The 23796-nt window shown below is 36.0% G+C and overlaps 1 pseudogene; it reads right to left on the bottom strand.

The window, feature by feature from the left end:
• LOC132224549 (elongation factor 1-alpha 1-like) overlaps positions 1-17286 on the bottom strand; it is a 70480-nt pseudogene extending 53194 nt beyond the window's left edge.
• Between the last annotated feature and the right edge of the window lie 6510 nt (positions 17287-23796).

The raw sequence follows: 23796 nt of genomic DNA, 5'->3' as shown, positions 1-23796 counted from the left end.
TTGCTTGAATTAAAGAATTTTGCACTTAATTACCTCTGCTTTTTTACTTGGATACGCACCAAGGAAAAGATACCATGCATTTATAAATAAACTTTGCTTTCTAATTTTTGACTTGGCTTACTATTTTTTAATGCCCAGATCCCTATAACACACCATTGTGGTAAGCATCAAATCAATGTGTTTGACTGCTTTGAAATCTGCAAAGTTCTATACTGTTATAATATATACAATAGTTCCTCCTATCCACAGGGCATACATTCCAAGACCCCTATTGGATGTCTGGAACCTCAGATAGTTTCAAACTCTCTATATATTATGTTTCTTCCTTTACATACATACTTATGATAAAGTATTATTTAAAAATTAGCACACTAAGATATTAGCAAAAATAACAAAATAGAACAATTATAACAATATACTGTAATGAAAGGTATGTGAATGCAATCTCTTTCAAAATATCTTATTGTATTATATACTCACCCTTCTTATTATGATAATGTGAGATGATATAATGCCTGTATGATGTGATGAAGTGAGGTGAATGACATAGACATCATGAAATAGCCTTAGGCTACTACTTATTTTCTGGAAATACTTCAGAAGAAGGATCATCTGCTACAGGTGATTCTGGATCATTGAGCTGTGACAATTGACCATGGTATCTTAAGCCATGGAAAAGCGCGGACCTACTGTATTTTTCATTAGTTAAATGATGTCTTTGCACATGAGGTTAGTGACTGCATCTGCATGATTAAAAAAAAAATAGCTAGAATCTAGCATCATTTCTTTATTAAATAAATGAATCTGGAAAGCTATAAAAACACATATTATGATACTATTGTTGACATAATGTAATGTATTTTATGGCTTAGTTATCCATATGGCAAAAATCAGTGTCTAACTGATATCAATTGAGTTGACTAAGAGAGAATATTGTTAGCTGGACCAAAAGCAATAAACAGCAATCAGAAAGACATGTGTTCCTAATATAATTTCCCAAGGCCTCTGCTTATGTATCTTATTGGTTATTCTACTTCAATGACAGCCAAACAATAAATAAATAAAAAACAAACTCATTTAGACCCATAGTCTAGAACTTAAAAGTAGCTTTCCACTTAAGTAAATACTAGAGAAAATAAAATATTTGGAGAAAGTTACCCAGAGAAAGTATGCTTCTTTGAGATTTGAATTACACAATACTGTTAAATTTATTTTGATACTGGAGTTTAACTGAATTACTTCATTTATAGTGTGGGAGTAAATGACAATTCTAAGAAAGAAATATAATGTCTCTGTGTAAATGGGCCAGGTAGAGATCATTCAACTTGGAAATATTTTGGAGGATTGTGTTCTCTGGTTTCCATATTTATGTGTCTAATATTCATCCCACATAGCTGTAAAGGCTTAATATAACAAATGAAGAAGTGTGATTATAAAAGGAAGGGTTTTTGTTTCTTAAATGTGCAAATATCATCAGTGGTTCTGATTTCCTCTTCAGAGAATCCCTTGTTGCCAACACAGACAGCTAATAGAGAACAGATGATGTGAGGAATAAAAACATCTACCCCTTCAATACATCATTTTAATTTGCATTTATCAGTCCAGACCATATTACAGTCTCTCAAGAAGTGATATTTCAATTGTACAGAAGTTCTAAAGGAGCCCAATTCATCTATTTCCCAGACAACTGATGTGATCATATTCAACTAGGTCCCTTTGCTTCTGTGTCTCTGCCTCTCAGAGGCCCACAATGGTAACTCAACTTCGCTTCCAACTCTGATGCCTCTTCCCTAGCACATACTTTACTTTCCCCAGAATGATTGTACTTTACTGCAAGAGTGAACAATGATTTCCATTTAGGGATTGTCACTTTTAGTACATTTTAACCTTTTCTGCATGAATTAAAGCACTAATGAGGTAGTCAGCAGAGGCATAGCAAGTAAAATTAAAGTCCGTTTTTTTCCTTTTTCAGAACACCATTTATATTCACTCTAGGTTAAATCAAAGACAGTATGTTGGTATTTAATTCCTCATTATATAAATAGAAAATAAGAAAGAAATACTAATTAAAGAAGAGATTTTTTTAAAAAGTCACATATATGCCTGTATGAATAAATTTTTTGAGGGAATAAGGAACTACTTAAGCAATTTTGTGTAAGACAACCTAATCATAAAAAACATTCAGCTGCATTGAAATATTAATGAATGCTTTTAGGCATACAAAATACATTATGGTTCTTTCCAGTGAGGAACTTCAGAAAATGTTAGGAGGTCAACCTTCTCTTATAAATGTTCTTAGGATACTCTCTAACCACATTGTCAAATTTACAATCATTTCTACCTGTGTTGTTGACCTCATCCCAGGTAGTTTCCCCCAGGACTCCGCTCCATCAATTATCCCCTCTCCACTCTCTCCATCAGTCTCTAATTCTTTACTGGATGCTTCCCTATCATCTATATTTGCATATTCAAGCATGTCAATTATTTTTCAATAAAACTGGGGGGGGGTAAATATAAATAGTAAAATCAAGTAAATGCCTTCTTCAAGGAAACCAGCTTGTCTTTCAGTTTTCACTGCCATTCTTTTCATGATTAATCTCTAACAGTATTTTCCCTCATATTTTCTTTGTCCTCATCTTGCATTTTTCCCAGGCCACTGGACTCTGACTTCTACCTTTATGACTCTTCTTTCATTAGGAATAGGAATAATTCTCTGATATAAAATCTTTTCTTCACCTTAATTTCTAGAAAATATTTGGTAACATGGATTGTCCCTATCAATTTTAAACCCTTCTTTCCCTGAGTTTCCATAATTCTCTCTTGGTTATTACTTCTTAAACAATTTCTGCTTAATCACATTCAATGATTCTGCTTCCCAGCCCATTCCATGTTCACCCTTAGCTTATTGTACCACCTTATACTTCATTGAGATCATAAAAGCCATCAGAAGAGAACTGCATCATCTTCCCACAACCAAATCTACAAATTTTATTGCATCAATAATTATATTTCTATCTTCCTCTTTCTTTCATGGAAGAAGTTAATATTTTCCTATTGAAGGCCAATCACTTCCTTTGTGTAATGAAGGAAAATTGGGAATGGATATTGTGACTAAAGGCTAGAGAGTCATATTCTAAGAAGGGAGTGGTTAAATTGTCAAATATTTTTGTTACACTAGTTACTCCTTTTCAGATTTTTTGCCAGCTCTCCAAATATATCCAATCCCCAAAGAAAAATATACCCTAATCTTGAAACACAAGGATTTTAACTATTCTCTTTTTTTCCCTTCCCTTTTCTTGTTTTCTCATTCTAAACCTATCTTCTCTTTTTAAATAATCTTGCTCATCCATAGGTTTATTTGTTAATACCTTCTAAATTCAAACTCCAGACCTATAGACACATGTATGACTTTCTACTTGATCTCTCCTCTTGGGTGACTAACAGATGAGTCAAACCCAACCATTGCCAAACAACATTATCAATTTCCCACTCACCAACCTGTTACTTTCCCAGTGTTCCCCATGTCATTAAATTGAAATCACCATCTTTACAGTTCCTCAGACCCCAAGTCTACAAATTATTATTTTTTAATCTTCACCTGAGGATATGTCTTTAATTGATTTTAGGAAGAGAGAGAGAGAGAGAGAGAGAGAGAGAGAGAGAGAGAGAGAGAGAGAGAGAGAGAAACATGAATGTGAGAAACATTGATTGGTTGCTCCCACCCCTGTATGTGCCCTGACAGGGGATTGAACCCACAACCTAGGCATGAGTCCTGACTGGGTATCAAACCTGCAACCTTTCTGTTTTTATGGGACAATGCTCCAACTGACTGAGCCACCCAGCCAGGGTCAAGTTATTTTTATTCCTCCTTTTTCTTTACCTTTCATATTAATCAGCAAGTTCTATAGTATCTATATCCAGAATATTTCTCAAACCTGTCTAATGTTACTAGTGAAGAGGCCATACGGAGTGATTGATCTAAAAACAAAATTAAAAGTGATTAAGTACAGGAGATCCAAGATGGCTGCAGACAGGATGGCAGGCTGCATGATAGTGTGTGAGTGAGAGAACAAAAGGAGAGTGTGTGGACGTGCAAGGAGTGTCTGTAATTATGAGTGAGGGACAGCTATATTCCAAGGGACTGTTGGGGACTGGTGGACCAGGCTCCCATGGCTGGGCAGCCTCTACTGCTGCTGAAATCTCTCTCGGAGCTGCCAGCTCTGCCGCTGAGACCGTGCCATCTTAAAGGGGAGAGTGGCTGTGAGCTGAAGCCCAGCCTTACCTTCAACCAGGGAGACCTCAGATACCTCCTGGGACCCTACAACCACAATGCCCAGGGACCAGTTGCCTCAGCGGCGAACCCAGGAACACCAGGACTCCAGATTCCCTAACCGTGGGTGCCTAAATAGCCTGTCCAGGGGGAGACAGAGGGGTGCGAATATGCAGATGAGCCCTGCACCTTCTCACAGAGCAAATAGAAGGAACAGCTGAACAGAATAACATCCACCCGGAATTGGTGAATTAAATACAGCTGGTGAGGCAATCCATGGACAGAAAGGTCAGATATCGCCTAGAGCAGTGGTTCTCAACCTTCCTAATGCCGAGACCCTTTATTACAGTTCCTCATGTTGTGGTGACCCCCAACTATAAAATTATTTTCGTTGCTACTTCATAACTGTAATTTTGCTACTGTTATGAATCGTAATGTAAATATCTGATATGCAGGATGTATTTTCATTGTTAAAAATTGAACATAATTAAAGCATAGTGATTAATCACAAAAACAATATGTAATTATATATATGTCTTCCGATGGTCTTAGGCGACCCCTGTGAAAGGGTCGTTCGACCCCCAAAGGGGTCGGAACCCACAGGTTGGCGACCCATAGGTTGAGAACCGTTGCTCTAGACCGGTGATGGTGAACCTATGACACGTGTGTCAGAGGTGACACGCGAACTCAGTTTTTTGGTTGATTTTTCTTTGTTAAATGGCATTTAAATATATTAAATAAATATCAAAAATATAAGTCTTTGTTTTACTATGGTTGCAAATATCAAAAAATTTCTATATGTGACATGGCACCAGAGTTAAGTTAGGGTTTTTCAAAATGCTGACACGCTGAGCTCAAAAGGTTCGCCATCACTGCTCTAGACCATTATCAGTCCAAAAGATTACCAAGAGGAATATACATAACAAAGCTTGCTATAACTACTTTTTATCTACTATCAATTTCTCCAAACATTTGCCTAATTTTCTACCCTAGAAGCTCAAAGTCCTTTTCCTTTGTCTTGTCACATATCTAAAAATGCATTGTGCTTTTTTTTTAAAAAATATATTTTATTGATTTTTTACAGAGAGGAAGGGAGAGGAATAGAGAGTTAGAAACATCGATGAGAGAGGAACATCGATCAGCTGCCTCCTGCACATCTCCTACTGGGGATATGGCTGCAACCAAGGTACATGCCCTTGACCAGAATCGAACCTGGGACCCTTCAGTCCCCAAGCCGACGCTCTATCCAGTGAGCCACACCAGCTCGGGCGCATTGTGCTTTTTGTTAAGATGCTATATAAGCCCAAGTTCCAACTACCCCTTTGATTTATCCATGCATATGCATGATGTACACATTAATAAACTTCTGTTAGCTTTTCTCTTGTTAATCTTCCCTTTGTTAGTCTAATTTACAGAGCCTCAGACAGAGATCCAAAGTGGATCTACATACATACCCAAGGATATCCCACCTAGAATTTTTTAATATTTTGACATTTGGCATTAATAATTAGAGTTTAGGAGAGGGCTAAACTAGATCAGTTGAGCATTCCACTGTTTTCTAGAACTGTTAACAAGCAATTTGTTTGCAAAGACTTTCAAATTAAAGTCTCCTGGAAATATACAATTCTTTTATTTCCTTTATGAGTATTACAGTATGCAAGTGAGGTATAAAGACAATTAAAGTGAAAATTATGAGTAAATTAGATACAGAAAAACCAAGATGGTAAATGAGAGGAGAGCAATTACGTTGATAATATTTTCTCTGTTGTGTCTGTAGTTTTCATAGCATTAACTGGTACAGTTAGGAGCAAAATATTCTCAAAGCCAATGCTTTTTTTTTTCTTCATGTACACTTTTAGTGAATAAAACATTTAGAATATGAAATATTAATGTTTGGTCATAGCTCATGACAGAAAAGAACTCAATATTAGTTGATATGGAAAAAATAAATACAGTGCAACTCATTCAGCAGTGAAATAAAACTACTGCAGATGCAATGTGCTATTGTCCTATTAACTTTTTCAAGACAACCTGTAAAAAATCTTATGACCAGAACAGACTCCATTACCAAGTTCATTGCTAAACATTTTTCCTCCGCAGACTATTTCGCAGTCTAATCAACTTCTGTGCTTAAGAGACAAGCAGCATCTATAAGAAATAGGGGGACAAAAAGTTCATAACACATAACAATTCTATATGAATCAGATCATACAGAGATGATATTTAATGAGCAATAGTGCCAATAAGGCATTCATAAATTGCTTCCTTCTCACACTACATCAAGCTGTAACTTCAATGTTAAAGGGTGAACCCTGAAAATGCTCTCTATTTTTGGACATTGTGATACCAATATTTCCAGATTTTAGTCTTACTCACTTTTGTCTTGTTAATCTCCTTCTTATGGCTAAATGCTTGTGTGCCCGCCAAATTTTTATGTTGACGTCCTAATGTCCAATGTGATGGTATTAGGAGGTGGGGTGTTTGGGAGATAATTGGATCATGACAGTGGAACCCTCATGAATGGATTAGTGCCATTATAAAAGAAACCCCAGAGATATTTATAACTTTTTCCACCATTTAAGGACAGTAAGAATTAGATAGCCAGCAGCCAGTAGGCAGGCTTTTATCAACACAGAATCTGTTGGCAATTTGACCTCAGTTCTAGTTCCCAAAACTGTGAAATAAGTGTTGTTTGAGCAACCCAGTCCATGGTATTTTTTGTTATAGCAGCCCAAACTGATGAAGACACTCCATTAAAGCTTACACTTCATTTGTCTGTGTCTTAAATTTAGGTGTTCCCCATGATTCCAACTGTGGCTGTCTGTTTTTCTTTGTAATTTTCTGGATCATTAATGGATTACCAGAGCTGATGCTTTTCTTCCCAAGTCCATATCTTTAATCCAAACCTTTCTTCCAAGTTATAGATCCATTGATCTACTAGCTGAATATCCATATAGCTGTCATATGGACCATATAATTACAAAATTTATTTTCTTACCTACAACCTTTTTCTCCTCTTTTACCTGATAGTTTCTCATACCAATCAGTTACTCAATCCTATAGATTCTACCTCTAAAGTCACTCAAATGCATTCTTCCCCATAAGCACAGACATATAGATCAATGGAACAGACTAGAACGCCCAGAATTAAACCCATCTCTATATGGTTAATCAATATTTGACAAAGGAGGCAAGAATATACAATGAGGTAAAACAGTCTATTTAATAAATGGTGTTGGGAAAATTGGACAGATATGTGCAAAAAATGAAACTAGAAAACCTTCTTACACTCTATACGAGAATAAACTTAAAATGGATTAAATAATTAAATGTATGATTCAAAACCATACAACTCATAGAAGAAAACATAGGCAGTAAACTCTCTGACATAGGCTGTAGCAGTATTTTTTCTGCTGTATCTCTTCAGGCAGGAGAAACAAAGAAAAAATGGACAAATAGGATTATAACAAACCATAAAGTTTTGCATAGCAAAGGAAACCATCAACAAAATGAAAGGACAACCTACTGGATGGGAGACCATATTCACCAATGATGCAGCCCATAAGGAGTTAATATCCAACTTATAAGGAACTTAACAACAAAAAGCAAACAATCCAGTTGCAAAATTGGCAGAGGACCTGAATAGACACTTTTCTAAAAAGGACATACAAATGGCCAATAGACATGTGAAAAAATGCTCAAAGTCACTAATCATCAGAGAAATGCAAATTAAAACCACAATGAACTATCACCTCACACCTGTCAGAATAGCTATCATTAATAAATCAATAAACAACAAGTGTTGGTGAAGATGTGGAGAAAAGGGGAACCCTCATGCACTATTGGTGGGAATATAGATCAGGGCAGCCACTACGGAAAACAGTATGGAGGGTCCTCAAATAATTAAAAATGGAACTGCTTTATGACCCAGTGATTCCACTTCTGGATATATAGCCAAAGAAAATCAAAACACTAATTTGAAAGAATATATGCACCCCTGTGTTAATTGCAGCCTTATTTACAGTAGCCACCCAATTGCCCTAATTGTCCATCAATAGAAGAATTGATAAACATGTTACAATGGAATATTACTTAGCCATAAGAAGGAAACAAAATCTTTCCATTAGTGACAATGTGGTTGGACCTAAAGGTATTTTGCTAAGTGACATAAGTCAGTCAGAGAAAGAGAAATACTATGATTTCACTTATATATAGAATCTAAATAACAAAATAAATGAACAAACAAAATTTGAAACTGATTCATCGTTACAAAGAATAGATTGATGGATGGATGCCAGAGGGGAGGGGATTTGGGGGAACAAGTAAAAAGGTGAAGGAATTAAGAAGTACAAATTGATAGTTACAAATTGTCATGGAGATGTAAAGTACAGCATAGGGAATATAGTCGATAATATTGTAGAAACTATATGGTGCCAGGTGGGTGCTGGAGATATTGTGGGGAGTACTTTGTAAAGATATGATTATTTAACTACTATGCTGTACATCATAAACTAATGAGTAATATTGAATGTAAACCATAATTTAAAAAAAACTAAAAAAAAAACCATCATTCTTGCTACTATCTATACAGATGGCTATCTTTCTGACAAACTGCCCTAATTCCAACATCACTCTCATTTAGTACATATGCCACACACAGCTTGTCAACCTCTCGGTAAAAATTCACCAGTAATTTCTTAATTGGGATAGATGGGAGAGGTACAGAATATAATGGAAGTCTGAAAGAGTGCCAGCAACTCAGCATGGATGTATTGGCTATATATATTTTTAAACATATATATTAATTTTCAAATTAAGCAAATATTATTTTTAAATAAACAAATATTTAACTAAAATTAGAAAAATAACAGGAATGCAGGGAAATGACTTAATAAAATATAAATAAGCATACTTTAAAATATAAAAGGTCCAGACTGCCCTAGACGGGTGGCTAGTTGGTTGGAACATTCTTCCATACACCAAAAGACTGCAGATTCAATTTCTGGTCAGCACATACCTACATTGCAGGTTCAATCTCAGGTTGGGGCGCATATGGGAGGCAACCAGTCAATGTCTCTCTCTCTCTCTTCCTTCCTCTCTGTCTAAAATCAATAAATATATACTCAGGTGAGGAATTAAAAAATGGTCAAGAGTAAGACAAGTTTACTCAAATATTATATATAATTAAAATAATATATATCATGTATATATCACATATATGACACACACACACATATATATGTATATATATATATATATATATATATATATATAGAGAGAGAGAGAGAGAGAGAGAGAGAGAGAGAGAGAGATTTTGATGAATTGGCTCACACAGTTATAGGATCTATCAAGTCTGAAGATTGTATAGCTATCTGGGCAAGCTGGAAATTCAGGGAAGAGATGATGTGACAGTTTTGAGTCTGAAACCCACAGTGCAGACTAGCATGATGGAAACTCAGGCAGCATTTCTATGTTGCTACCTTCCCCTTCCCTAGTTTTATGGAAGTATAATTGATAAATAAAATTGTATATATTTAAAGTATATGACAGTGATTGGGCATACATATACTTAGTAAAGTTATTACCACTTGTTAATTCACACATCTATCATCTGACATAAATATATAAGGTCAACTTTTCAGGTAAAAGTAATGCTTTAAATTTAAAAAGTCAGTTATTAATTAGGTTATCTTACTTGGTATATGAATCTTTTTGTATTTATTTGTAAAAGAGTATGTAGAAATGTTAGTGTGGATACATACTATATGTTACAATACATAGTTGTAAAATGTATTATCATATTTCAGTATTTTTAAATTCCACCAAATATATGCTGTAATGAGCAGGTGCAAACATTTAAGACATATTGAGTATCTGTTGCATCCTTCACATGTAGTTATTGCCAATCATCCTACTCTGAAAGAAGTTACTTTAAAAAAATTCTCCTTTCCTATTAGTATTTCTAGAGAAACACTATAATTATACCTTCAAATGAAGATTATGTGAACATGTTGCCACAAGTTGTTTGCAAATATAGCCTACCTTACATTTCAAGAACTTTTAGCATGGTTTGTGAATTTCTATAAGGTAAATTCCATTTTTTCTCATTGATGTGCCTCATAAAATTAAAAGGTTTCTTATTGAAATAATTTACAATTAGTCTAGAAATGGTTTTGCCTTAGAACTAATAAAACTCATAGACTATGGATAGCCAAAAGGGATCCTCAAGATCTATTTTCATTGCTAAACATATTAAATGATGTGAAACAACTCAGTAGTAATAGTAGAGGTAAATTATCAATATATTCACTGTCTAATGTTATAAACTGAGCCAATCACCATTAAAGACAGCACTGTTATTTTAGAATGAAATGATATAACTTATTTCGAGGAAATAATGTAAAAGTTACATATAAATAAATACAAAAAGATAGTCACTGTAGGATTTTTTATAAGAGTGAGCATGTGAAAGTAGCCTTAGAATAGTATAACAATAAGACAGATGAGTAATTACAATTTCTTCACTTGAGTGACTGTTATGCAGCAACCAAAATGATTACAACTGACAAAATTCTAAAGATATAATTAATACTTAATAAGATATTTTTATTATGATGTAAACATATGTATAGACAGAACACAAAAAACTAATAACTGGTGTGTTAGGAAGCTGTTATGATAATGATTTTCTTCCTTCTGTTTTAAAAAATGCCTATTTTTTATTTTGTTATTCATGGTTTGTGTGCCCCTACTGCCAAGTACTATCCCGCCTTGGATGCTGGGGCCAGAGGGCTCTGGGCCCTCACAGGGAATTGCACACCAGAGGAATTGTGCATGCACCCCCACCAAACCTGAGAATCTGAAGTGGACAACTGAGGGACCAGAACCAGGGGGGAAGAAGTACAACTGAGAGCAGAGACAATAAAGGTATGAAATTCAAGGCAGACCCAGCCTCTGGTTTATCGAATCCCAGATTATTGAACCACTAGGAGCTTCAATACCTCATACCCCAAGCCGGGAGCCCAGGACCAGAAAGAGACAGCAAAAATGGGGAGACAAAGAAACAACCCCCAAAGGAAAGAAAAGGAGGCATTGTCAGATAAAGAACTAAATGAAACAGAGGAATATGCAATATGTCTGAAAAGAATTCAGAGTAAGGATCATACAGTTCCTAAAACGGCTGGATGAGAAAATCAACAATTTATGTAAGAATGCAGAAGAAATGAATAATGATATAGATACAATAAAAAAATACAATGGAAGGTTTCAAGAGTAAACTAGAAGAAGCAGAGGACGAAATTAGTGAGTTAGAAGACAGGGCAGAAAAAACGCATCAAATCTGAACAGCAATTGGAGAAAAAATAAATTAGAAAGCAGGATAGCTTTGGAGCTTTGGGAAAACATCAAACAAAGTAATATCCATATAATAGAGGTGCCAGAAGGACAAGAAGAGGAGCAAGGATTTAAAAACCTACTTGAAGAAATAATGACAGAAAACTTCCCTGATTTGGGGAAGAAGAAAATCATACAAGCACAGAGAGTTCCAAACAAGATGAACCCAGAAAGACCCACACCAAGACACAATAATTCATGGTTTCTTTTTAAAAATGAACTTGGTGGGAGGGATTCTTGAATGTTTTTCCCTATTATATAACTAAAATAAATTTGGAGAAGGCAAGTACTGGTTGCAACACAAGTGGTATTAAATCTATAACTATTTCTGCTTCATTTCACTATTCTGGAGATCATAAGTATTAGTTTCAAAGTCAAAGGCAGAAACTATTTTGATGGGTCACATGTTGAGTGAGTCACTTATCTTTATATACATATTTATTTATTTATTTACTTATTTATGTATTGAGAGTCTTTTCATTTATTTATTATTGAATTTATTGGGATGACATTGATTAATAAAAGTATATAGGTTTCAAATGTAAAATTCTATAATACATCATCTAAGTATTGTGTGTTCACCTTCCAAGGTCAAGTCTCCTTCCATCACCATTTATATCCTCTTTACCCTCTTCTACCTCTCCACCTCCTTTCCCTCTGGTAATCACCATACTGTTGTCTGTGTCTATGAGTATTTTTTTTTTTTGCTTAATCCCTTCACCTTTTTCACCCAGGCCCCAGGCCCCCTTTCCTCTGACAGCTGTCAGTCTGTTCTCTATATTTGTGAGTCTGTTTCTATTTTATTTGTTAATTTATTTTGTTCATTAGATTCCATATATAAGTGAAATCATATTATAATTGTCTTTCTCTGGCTTATTTCACTTAGCATAATGGATTTTAGGATTATCCATGTTATTGCAAATGGCATGATTGCATTGTTTTTTATGGCTGAATTGTATTCCATTGTATGAATATGCCACATTTTCTTCATCTATATATACCACATTTTCTTTATCCATTCATCTGTTGACAGACACATAGATTGTCTCCATATCTTGGCTACTGTGAATGATGTTGCAATGAACATGGGAGTACAGATAATCTCTTGGAAATACTGATTTAATTTATTTTGGATATATATGCCCAGAATTTGTATTGCTGGATCATATGGTTGTTGTGCTTTGATTTTTTTAAGAATCTCCACACTGTTTGCCAAAATGTCTATACCAATTTGTAGCCACCCCAATAGTATACAAGGATTCCCTTTCCCCCATATCCTTCTTAACACTTATCTCTTATGGTTTTCATAATCGCCATCCTAATAGTTATGATAACTCATTGTGGTTTTGATTTGCATTTCTCTATTGATTGGTGATATAGAGTATATTTTCAAAAAATGTTGAACATTAGAATGTCTGAAAAATGTCTATTTAGGTTCTTTGCTCATTTAAAAATGGGGTTATTTATATTATTTTTCTTGGTGTTAAGTGGTATGATATTTAAATATTGTGGTTATTAACCCCTTATCAGATACTTTACTCCCATTCCATAGATTGCCTTTTCATTTTACTTATTTTTTTATGCTATGCAGACGTATTCTTTTGTTGATGTAGTCCCACTTGTCTATTTTGTTTTTGTTTCCTGTGCTTTTTGTGTCATTTCCAAGGAATCATTACCTATGTTTATTTTTTGTATTGTTTTCTTTTCCTAGGAGTTTTAGTTTTCAGGTTTCAGTTCTTACATTTAAATTTTAATATATTTGGAGCTAATTTTGTGTATAGTGTAAGATAAGAATACAATTTCATTATTTTTCATGTGGATAGCCAGTTTTCCCAATTTATTGAAAAGACTATCTTTTTCCCATGGTGTGTTTTGGTGCCCTTGTCAAATATTAATTTACTACAAATGCATGAGTTTATTTCTGGGCTCTTGATTTTTTTCATTGGTTTATGTGTCTGTTTTTCTACTATAATTTTCTTTTTAATTCTTTTTGTTGAAAGTTTTACATATGTCTCCTTTCCCCCCCATAGACGTCGCCCTGCCTGCTCCTGCCCCCCAGCATATGCTCCCACCTTCCTATTGTCTATGTCCATTTGTCATGCTCTATGCATGGGTACAGGGCCTTTGGTTGATCTCTTACTGCCCCCACCCTCCGCTGCCTTCCCTCTGATGTTGGATGGTCTATTTGATGCTTTTATGTCTCTGGATCTATTTTTGCTCATCAGTTTATGTTGTTCATTATATTGCACAAATGAGTGAGATCATGTGATATTTATCTTTCTCTGACTGGCTTACTTTGCTTAGCATAATGGTCTCCAGTTCCATCCATGCTTTGGCAAATGGTAAGAATTCCTTCTATTTTACAGCAGCATAGTATTCTATTGTGTAGATGTACCACAGTTTTCTAATCCACTCATCTGTTGATGGGCACTTAGGCTGTTTCCAAATCTTAGCTATTGTAAATTGTGCTGCTATGAACATAGGGGTGCATATATCCTTTCTGATTGGTGTTTTGGGTTTCTTGGGGCATATTCCTAGAAGTGGGATTACAGGGTCAAATGGGAGTTCCATTTTTAATTTTTTGAGGAAACTCCATACTGTTTTCCACAGTGGCTGCACCAGCCTGCATTCCTACCAGCAGTGCATGAGGGTTCCTTTTTCTCCACAACCTCACTAGCACTTGTCATTTGTTGATTTGTTGATGATAGCCATTCTGACAGGTGTGAGATGGTACCTCATTGTTGTTGTGATTTGCATCTTTCAGATGATTAGTGACTTAGCATGTTTTCATATGTCTCTTGGCCTTCTTTATGTATTCTTTCAAAAAATGTCTATTTAGGTCCTATGCCCATTTTTTATTGGACTATTTATCTTCCTTTTGTTAAGTTGTATGAGTTCTCTATAAATATGGGAGATTAAACCCTTATAGGATATGACATTGGCAAATATGTTCTCCCATGCAGTGGGCTCTCTTGTTGTTTTGTTGATGGTTTCTTTTGCTGTGCAGAAGCTCTTTATTTTGATGTAGTCCCATTTGTTTTTCTCCTTAGTTTCCATTGTCCTATATGTATCTGAAAATATATTGTTATAAGAGATGTCTGAGGGAGAAACTAAGATGGCGACATAGATAAACACCGGGAAATTACTGCTTCCCACAACAATTGATAAATGCATCAAAAACACAAGGCGGACATCATCCAGAACTACAGGAGGGCGGGCTGAGTGTAAATTCTACAACTAGAAGGAAAGAAAAGCACACTGAGAGCCAGAGGAGCTGCGGAGGTGGAGTGCAGAGGTACGGGGGCTCGCGTGCGCGGAAAGGGTCTGGCACCTGAGGACACGGCTGTCTTTTTGAATCCAGAGGGAGACACAAGCTCCCGATGGCTCTGAAATCCAGTTCCGGGAAGTCTCTGGGGACCCAGGACTCATACAGAGAGAAATTGGACTGTCTGGCAGTGGGCGAGATTGAGGGCAGCTTTCCCTCAGAGGTGCTTGCAGCCATTGCCGGGACACTGGGACTCACGACTCCTTAGGGCGGGGCTGAGGCTCCGCCATAGCTGCTTGCTCCGCCCTTTGATTCCTTGAGACCCCGCCCCGCCCAGGCTGCGGCAGAGGCTTTTGCATATGAATGCCCTGGCCATTTGCAACCTGTAATTACCTAACCGCAGCCTGGCCAGATAGACCCAGAGCTTCCAAGAGAAGGCCCAAGGCCCCACAGCAGCTTGCATTGCTACACAGCTGAGCATCATCAGGGCACTTCCAAACTCCATAAAAAGGAAGGGGAATCTGCAGTTCTCTTCATAGTTCCTGCTGTGTAACCTCAGGCAGAGGCTAAATTAGCACCTCCTTAGATCCAAGAGCCAGTGTACCCAGTGGTCAGAGGGGGACCATCCAGATCACAACTCCTCAGATCCATAAGGGACACACTCAGGGTGCAGTCTCAGTGAGCACCAAAACCCCACTGAAGCAAGTCTTGCCCCCGAAAGGTGTCTTCAGCACAGAAGTTCTCCCACTGCAGACACAGCTGACTCTCACTGCCAATTGGCCTGGAGGACAATTCCTCCCAGTGATCCTACAACAACCAAGGCATAGCTACAACAAGACTGTGCACAAAGCCCACAAGGGGGTGCACCAAGAGTGTCCACCTCAGGTAACTGGGGAGGCTGAGCCACTGGGCCCTACAGGACACCTAGCACACAAAGCCACTCTATCGACACAGGGAAGCAGCCCAAATGCGGAGACAAAGAAACAGGTCACAAATGGCAGAAACGGAGGAAAGCAAATGACTGGATATAGAGTTAAGGCCACGTTTATAAGGTTTTTCAAGAATTTTATGGAAACCGCCGATAAATTTAATGAGTCCCTCAATAAGTATAGTGAGACCATGGAGGACATGAAAAAGGACCAACTAGAAATTAAGCATACACTGACTGAAATAAATAATAATTTACAGAGATCCAACAGCAGACAAGAGGATCCCAAGAATCAAGTCAAAGATTTGAAATACAAAGAAACAAAAAATACCCAACTGAAAAAGAAAAAAGAAAAGAGATTCCAAAAATATGAAGATAGTGTAAGGGGCCTCTGGGACAACTTCAAGCGTAGCAACATCAGAATTATAGGGGTACCAGAAGAAGAGAGAGGGCAAGATATTGAAAACCTATTTGAAGAAATAATGACAGAAAACTTCCCCTACCTGGTGAAAGAAATAGACTTACAAGTCCAGGAAGCGCAGAGAACCCCAAACAAAAGGAATCCAAAGAGGACCACACCAAGACACATCATAATTAAAATGCCAAGAGCAAAAGACAAAGAGAGAATCTTAAAAGCAGCAAGAGAAAAACAGTAAGTTACCTGCAAGGGAGTACCCATACGACTGTCAGCTGATTTCTCAACAGAAACCATGCAAGCCAGAAGAGAGTGGCAAGAAATATTCAAAGTGATGAATAGCAAGAACCTGCAACCAAGATTACTTTATTCAGCAAAGCTATCATTCAGAATAGAAGGTCAGATAAAGAGCTTCATGGATAAGAAAAAGCTAAAGGAGTTCATCACCACCAAACCAGCATTATATGAAATGCTGCAAGGTATTCTTTAAGAAGAGGAAGAAGAAAAAGGAACTCTTACCATTTGCCACAGCATGGATGGAACTGGAGAGCGGATAAATACCACATGATCTCACTCATTTGTGGAATATAATGAACAACATAAACTGATGAACAAGGACTGATCCAGAGACAGAGAGGCATTGATTGGACTGTCGGGCTTTGGAGGGAGGGTAGGGGAAGGTGGGGGTAAGGGGGAAAGATCAACCAAAGGACTTACATGCAGGCATATAGGCCTAACCAATGGACACGGACAACGGGGGGGGGGGGGTGAGGGCATGAGTGGGGGGGGGGGTAGAGGGTAACGTGGGGACAAGGACACATATGTAATATCTTAATCAATAAAAATATATTTTAAAAAAAGATCCAAAAAAGAAAAGAGAGATGTCTGAAATTTCACTGCCAATGGTTTCTTCTAGGACTTTTTATCCTTCTTTTTGTTAATGTGGTTTATGGTATTTACTGATTTGCATTTGTTGAGCCATCCTTACATCCCAGGGATAAATCCCACTTGGTCATGTTATCTGATACTTTTAATGTGCTGTTAAAATTAGTTTGTTATTATTTTGTTGAGGATTTTTGCATCTATGTTCATCAGGGATGTTGACCTATTATTTTCTTTTCATATAGTGTCCTTATCTGGATTGGGTATCAGGATAATGGTGGCCTTGTAAAATAAGTTTAGAAGTGTTCACTATTCCTCAAAATTTTGGAAGTGTTTGAGAAAGGGTAAATCTTTTTAAGTGCACCCAAAAAGCCTACAAAACAATAATAATAATGCTCAAGAAATGTAGTAAACATTTTTAAATAAAAATGCAAATGATCTAAAAATACATGGGAAAAGATTCACCTCACTATAAATTAAGTCAAGTTAAAAAAAATAAGATACCTTTAAAATTCTATTAAACTACTAAATAATTTTTAATTACCAAGGTTACCAATGCAATCCTTATTGACAAGGATGGCAGGAAGTAGAAATTTATTATTGATAAGAAAAGTGATGAAAATTTTAGGAGAGCAATTTGGTTGCATATATATTTGAACTAATTATGCTACACTTATTAGATAATCTTTTTTTTATTGCTTAAAGTATTACAAAGGGTATTACATATGTATCCATTTTATCCCCCCGCCCTAGACAGTCCCCTAGCCTCCCCTATCCCCCAGTGTCTTATGTCCATTGGTTATGCTTATATGCATGCATACAAGTCCTTTAGTTGATCTCTTACCCCCCTACCTCCTGCCCCCCAACCCTCCCCGACCTTCCCGCTGCAGTTTGACAATCTGTTTGAGGCAGCTCTGCCTCTGTATCTATTATTGTTCAAAAGTTTATAATGGTCTCTATTGTCCATGAATGAGTGAGATCATGTGGTATTTTTCCTTTATTGACTGGCTTATTTCACTTAGCATAATGCTCTCCAGTTCCATCCATGACGTTGCAAATGGTAAGAGTTCCTTCCTTTTTACAGCAGCATAGTATTCCATCGTGTAGATGTACCACGGTTTTCTAATCCATTCATCTACTGATGGGCACTTAGGCTGTTTCCAGATCTTAGCTATGGTGAATTGTGCTGCTATGAACATAGGGGTGCATATATCCTTTCTGATTGGTGTTTCTGGTTTCTTGGGATATATTCCTAGAAGTGGGATCACAGGGTCAAATGGGAGTTCCATTTTCAGTTTTTTAAGGAAACTCCATACTGTCTTCCATAGTGGCTGCACCAGTCTGCATTCCCACCAGCAGTGCACAAGTGTTCCTTTTTCTCCACATCCTCTCCAGCACTTGTCGTTTGTTGATTTGTTGATGATAGCCAGTCTGACAGGTGTGAGATGGTACCTCATTGCTGTTTTGATTTGCATCTCTCGGATGATTAGTGACTTTGAGCATGTTTTCATATGTCTCTTGGCTTTCTGAATGTCCTCTTTTGAAAGGTGTCTATTTAGGTCCTTTGCCCATTTTTTGATTGGATTGTTTATCTTCCTTTTGTTAAGTTGTATGAGTTCCCTATAAATTTTGGAGATTAGGCCCTTATCAGATATGTCATTGGCAAATATGTTTTCCCACACAGTGGGTTTTCTCGTTGTTTTGTTGATGGTTTCTTTTGCTGTGCAGAAGCTTTTTATTTTGATGTAGTCCCATTTGTTCATTTTTTCTTTAGTTTCAAGTGCCTAGGAGCTGTATCAGTGAAGAAATTGCTTCGGCATATGTCTGAGATTTTGTTGCCTTTGGATTCTTCTAGAATTTTTATGGTTTCCCGTCGTACATTTAAGTCCTTTATCCATTTTGAGTTTATTTTTGTGTATGGTGTAAGTTGGTGGTCTAGTTTCATTTTCTTGCATATATCTGTCCAATTTTCCCAGCACCATTTATTGAAGAGACTATCTTGGCTCCATTGTATGTTCTTGCCTCCTTTGTCAAATATTAATTGAGCATATTGGTTCGGGCCAATTTCTGGGGTCTCTATTCTATTCCATTGATCTATATGCCTATTCTTGTGCCAGTACCAGGCAGTTTTGAGAACAGTGGCTTTTTAATACAACTTGATATTTGGTATTGAGATCCCACCTACTTTGTTCTTTTTCAGGATTGCTGCAGCTATTCGGGGTCTTTTTTTATTCCAGATGAATTTTTGGAGAGTTCGTTCTAGATAATCTTATGTAAATGATTGTACATGTCCAAATATCCAAAGTTTGTGTAGCTCTTAATTTTTAGCATGTAAATTTCCAGACACAAACATATTGAGAAGGGAATGTGACAAGATGTTAACAGTGTATATATCTGGGAGGTGTTTTATGGTTGGATTACCTTTCTTCTTTATTGACTGATTTTTTCTAACCAATGGTTACATATTACTTTCATAAACAAAATAAAACCATTATCATTTCAAAATATAATCTATGTTATTCATACTGATTGATCTTTAATAATGCTTTATAATCATGGATCAATATTCAAGGTCCTTTTATACACTCACATCATTTTTGCTTCACAGATGTTGTATAAGATGATTTAACAGAATGAACAATTTCCCAGGAAAATTACTCTGATTGTACTTTAATGTGAACCACACTGTGGACAAAAGAAAAGATAGATAAATACACGGTATTATTGATGCTTGAGATAATTAGGGATGTTTTGGGACCAACAATGGCCTCTATGAAATAATCAAGAGTTTGTTTTGGTTGAATCAAATCACATTTGCCCAAACCATTCTTTCCCTCTAATATTAAACTTGTGTTACTGAAAGGAAAAATTTACAGGCAAGTTTGAGTGAACTTCCATGAATTCAAACGTTAGTTGAAAGGTGCACTATCATACAAATAGGTATTTTCCCCATCATCTTGGTATATTGACTTAGTGCTTAATAGATATGCATAATTTAAATTTCTAAGGTTTAATAAATTTTGTTAAAACCAAAATGATTTGAGGTAAATGTGATTTCCATATCTTATTTTTAGCTCCATGTTAGGTCATATATTAATTCACTAACAGGATAGTGAGCAGAAAACTCTTATCCAGAATGGCTGAAATGTACTATTTATATTAATGACTTGGTAACATTTAAAAAAAGTCTTATAATGCAGCAGATGGAAACAAAATTCTGTTTTTAAAAGATGAGAAAATGTTTAAAATAGCACATAAAATAAACAGAAAATTTCAAAATGCTAATGGTACACGAATATAAAATCTGCTTTAACCCTTTGTAGGCCATAAGCATCTATAGAGGCAATTAAATTCAAAATATCATGGAGTGTAGGGATGGCATGGATGTATTTCTTATTTTGGATGCATGTTTTGGATGCATGGCAGTTTAATCTGAAATGTGAACCAAAAGCCACAACTAAATAATAAAAGAACTCAAAGTCTAATTAGTAACCAGAATAAAATCTCAAGGAGCTATATGTCTTATTTCTTTACTATCTATAACCTACTTTAGTAGATATTTAAAATTTAAAATTATGTAAAATATTTTAAAATGTTTATTGTACAGTATGCATGCATTGTTATCTGTAGAAAATGTGGTAAGATTGATCTTCATTCAGTATATAAGTAATTTCTTTTTTTTTCAGTATCAAAGGAGGATTAATCTTTTCACATTTTTTATCCTTCCTGGCAGATATATTTATTGATTTTAGAGAGAGAGAAAGGAAGAGAGAGAAACATTGATGTGAGAGAGTAACATTTATCCATTGCCTCCCATATGCACCAGGACCAAGGATTTAACCCACAACATTTTGGTGCTCAGGAAGATGCTCCAACCAGCTGAGCAACCTGACCAAGGCGTTTTAAAAAAACAAACACAGTTTTATTTATTTATTTATTTATTTATTTATTTATTTATTTATTTATTTATTATTTTTGAGAGAGAGAAGGAGAAACATCGATTTGTTGTTCCTCTTATTTATGTATTCATTGGTGGGTTCTTATTTGTCCTCTGACCTGGAATCAAACCTCCAACCTTTTGGTGTACAGGAAGAAGCACTAACTAACTGAGCATATCAAATCATTATGTTGCATACCTGAAACTAATATAACATTGTATGTCAATTAGACCTCAATTGAAAAAATAAATACAGAAAGAACAATCCTTGTCCTTAAGAATTAAGTCCAGCTGGGAAGGCAAGAATGACCCAAAATTATAATACCACAAAATAAACCCAATGAATGACAAGATAATATATAAGGTGACCTGATAACACTAAAGACGATGTGGATAGGGAAATAAGAAATACATCAAAGATGACATGATACTTGGTCTATATCAATAAAACTTGAGGAATTTTCTAGGTATAGAAGAAGATAGATAATATAGGAAGAAGGATAATTTTAATTTTTTTATTTAATTAATTTTTATTAAGCTTGCATCTTTATATATTTTATAAATTTATCTTGTCTACCTGTTTGAAAAAAATTATTTATAGAGAATGCATTTTTAAGTACAAACTATGTGCTCAAAACTATAGATAAAGCAGTAACTAAAACAAAGCCCTACACCTCAAAGATTAGAGTCTAGTTTGAAGTGTTTTATAGATTTGTAAGAACACTGTATGTATTAAGGAAAAAATCCCTTTGTCATATCATAGGAAATTTTTTTCTCAATTTTCTATTGGCCTTTCAACTTGTAAACATTCTTTTATTTTTCCATCCTTTTTATATGTTATCTTTTGATATTGAGGTACTCACATGGTGAACATCAATTCCATCCTTACCATTGATGTTATGCTTCAAAAGATTCCCTACTCCAAATTTATATTAACATTCACCGATATTTTATTTATTTTTCTTTTCTTTTTTAAAAACAATTTTAGCCCTAGCCAGTTTAGCTCAGTGTATAGAGCGTTGGCCTACAGACTGAAGGGTCCCAGGTTTGATTCCGGCCAAGGGCACATTCCTGGGTTTCAGGCTCGATCCCCAGTAGGGGGCATGCAGGAGGCAGCCAATCAATGATTCTCTCTCATCATTAATGTTTATATCTCTCTATCCCTCTCTCTTCCTCTCTCAAATCAATAAAAATATATTTAAAAAACAATTTTATAATGTGTATAATATAGGAATATTTAAAAAGAAATATAAAATTTAATATAACACCAATCTCTGTCCTGACTTCCCTGGTCACTAGAAAAGAACTTCTAAGTACTGGGGAGTCATATTTTCACACACACACACACACACACACACACACACACACACACACACACACACCAGTTGCTTTATTTTTGTTTCCATGCAAAATGAAACCCTAGAAATACTGCTTTTCTTAGAAGATTAGAAGTCAGAAACCTAGGAGGATTAGGTAAAAAAACACACACACAAAATAAAAACAGAGATAAAATAACTTATAGTTTTTGTAGCTATTTTTATATTTTAGGATGACAAAAGGTCAGCCACACTAAGGGCATCTTACTAGCCTGCTGTGTCCCTGCTTTTACATAGCCCAGAGTTGGCACCATGTATATAGAGCTACAGGATCCTCTTACTGCATTACCTGTGCACCAGGTGTGTTTCCCAGAAGTGCTGACATGATCAAGATTGGCCTGCCATCTCAAAATTGCTTCCAAATCCAGTCACTGTGAGCTAAGAGGCCTCTTCCAATTACTTCCCAAGTATAGAGGTGTGTGGGCCTATTGAGAATTATCCTTTATATTGAACAAACCACATTTTGGCAGGCCTTTCTCTCAATCTAGTTTCGCTTGACTCAGACATGACTGGTATGTGAATGGCATCAGTCACAGAGTGCAGATACTCTTTTTATATTTCCTGTAGTCTTTTGGTAATTTGAATGGGAATTTTGAGATTAGAATGAAAGTAATTAAAATGTTTGTGCTCAAATTGCAGAGCAAAACGGGAGGTATTAATTTATATGTTAGAACACTAATGTATCATGACTAGTACATCACCTCTCTCTATATTTACCTTCCTAACTTCAACCCTGGCAGAGATTCATACAGTGAATAAATTCTTTGGATTAGAACTATTTTAATTGATTTATTTCATATTGTCAATCTATATATGAATCTTCAAAGAGTTTAATTTATAGTGCTATAGAACTATATCACTTCCTAAATGACTATAATCTATTATTTATGGATAATATCCAACAATACTATTTAAGGATAGTATCCAACAATACTGGTACATATATAATCAACATCTCTGTCTTTTCATGTGTATGTAAATGTGCATGGAATTCAGTCTTCCTATCCTATCTAATAAAAGAGAAAAATGGTAATTGGCGTACGACGATACCCTTTTCATTGGCTAATCAGGGCTATATGCAAATTAACTGCCAACTAAGATTGGCAGTTAACTGCCAACATAGGCGCAATGCTGGGAGGCGAAAGGGGAAGGAGGGAAGAAGCTGCCTGCCGCTGACTGCAATCAGAAACCCAGGTGGCAGCCAAGAGCCAGAGAACCGAGCTACCTTTGCTCGGAGAAGCCAGGCCTCCTTTGCCGGCTTCTGTGATAAGAGAACCTGGCCGCCTTTGCCGGCCCTGGGGCAGTAATGGGAGAAGCTGGGTGGGGCAGGG

Source organism: Myotis daubentonii, chromosome X (genome assembly GCF_963259705.1).
Source record: "Myotis daubentonii chromosome X, mMyoDau2.1, whole genome shotgun sequence".
Taxonomy (NCBI): domain Eukaryota; kingdom Metazoa; phylum Chordata; class Mammalia; order Chiroptera; family Vespertilionidae; genus Myotis; species Myotis daubentonii.
This window is presented reverse-complemented; position numbering and strand designations above follow the sequence as displayed.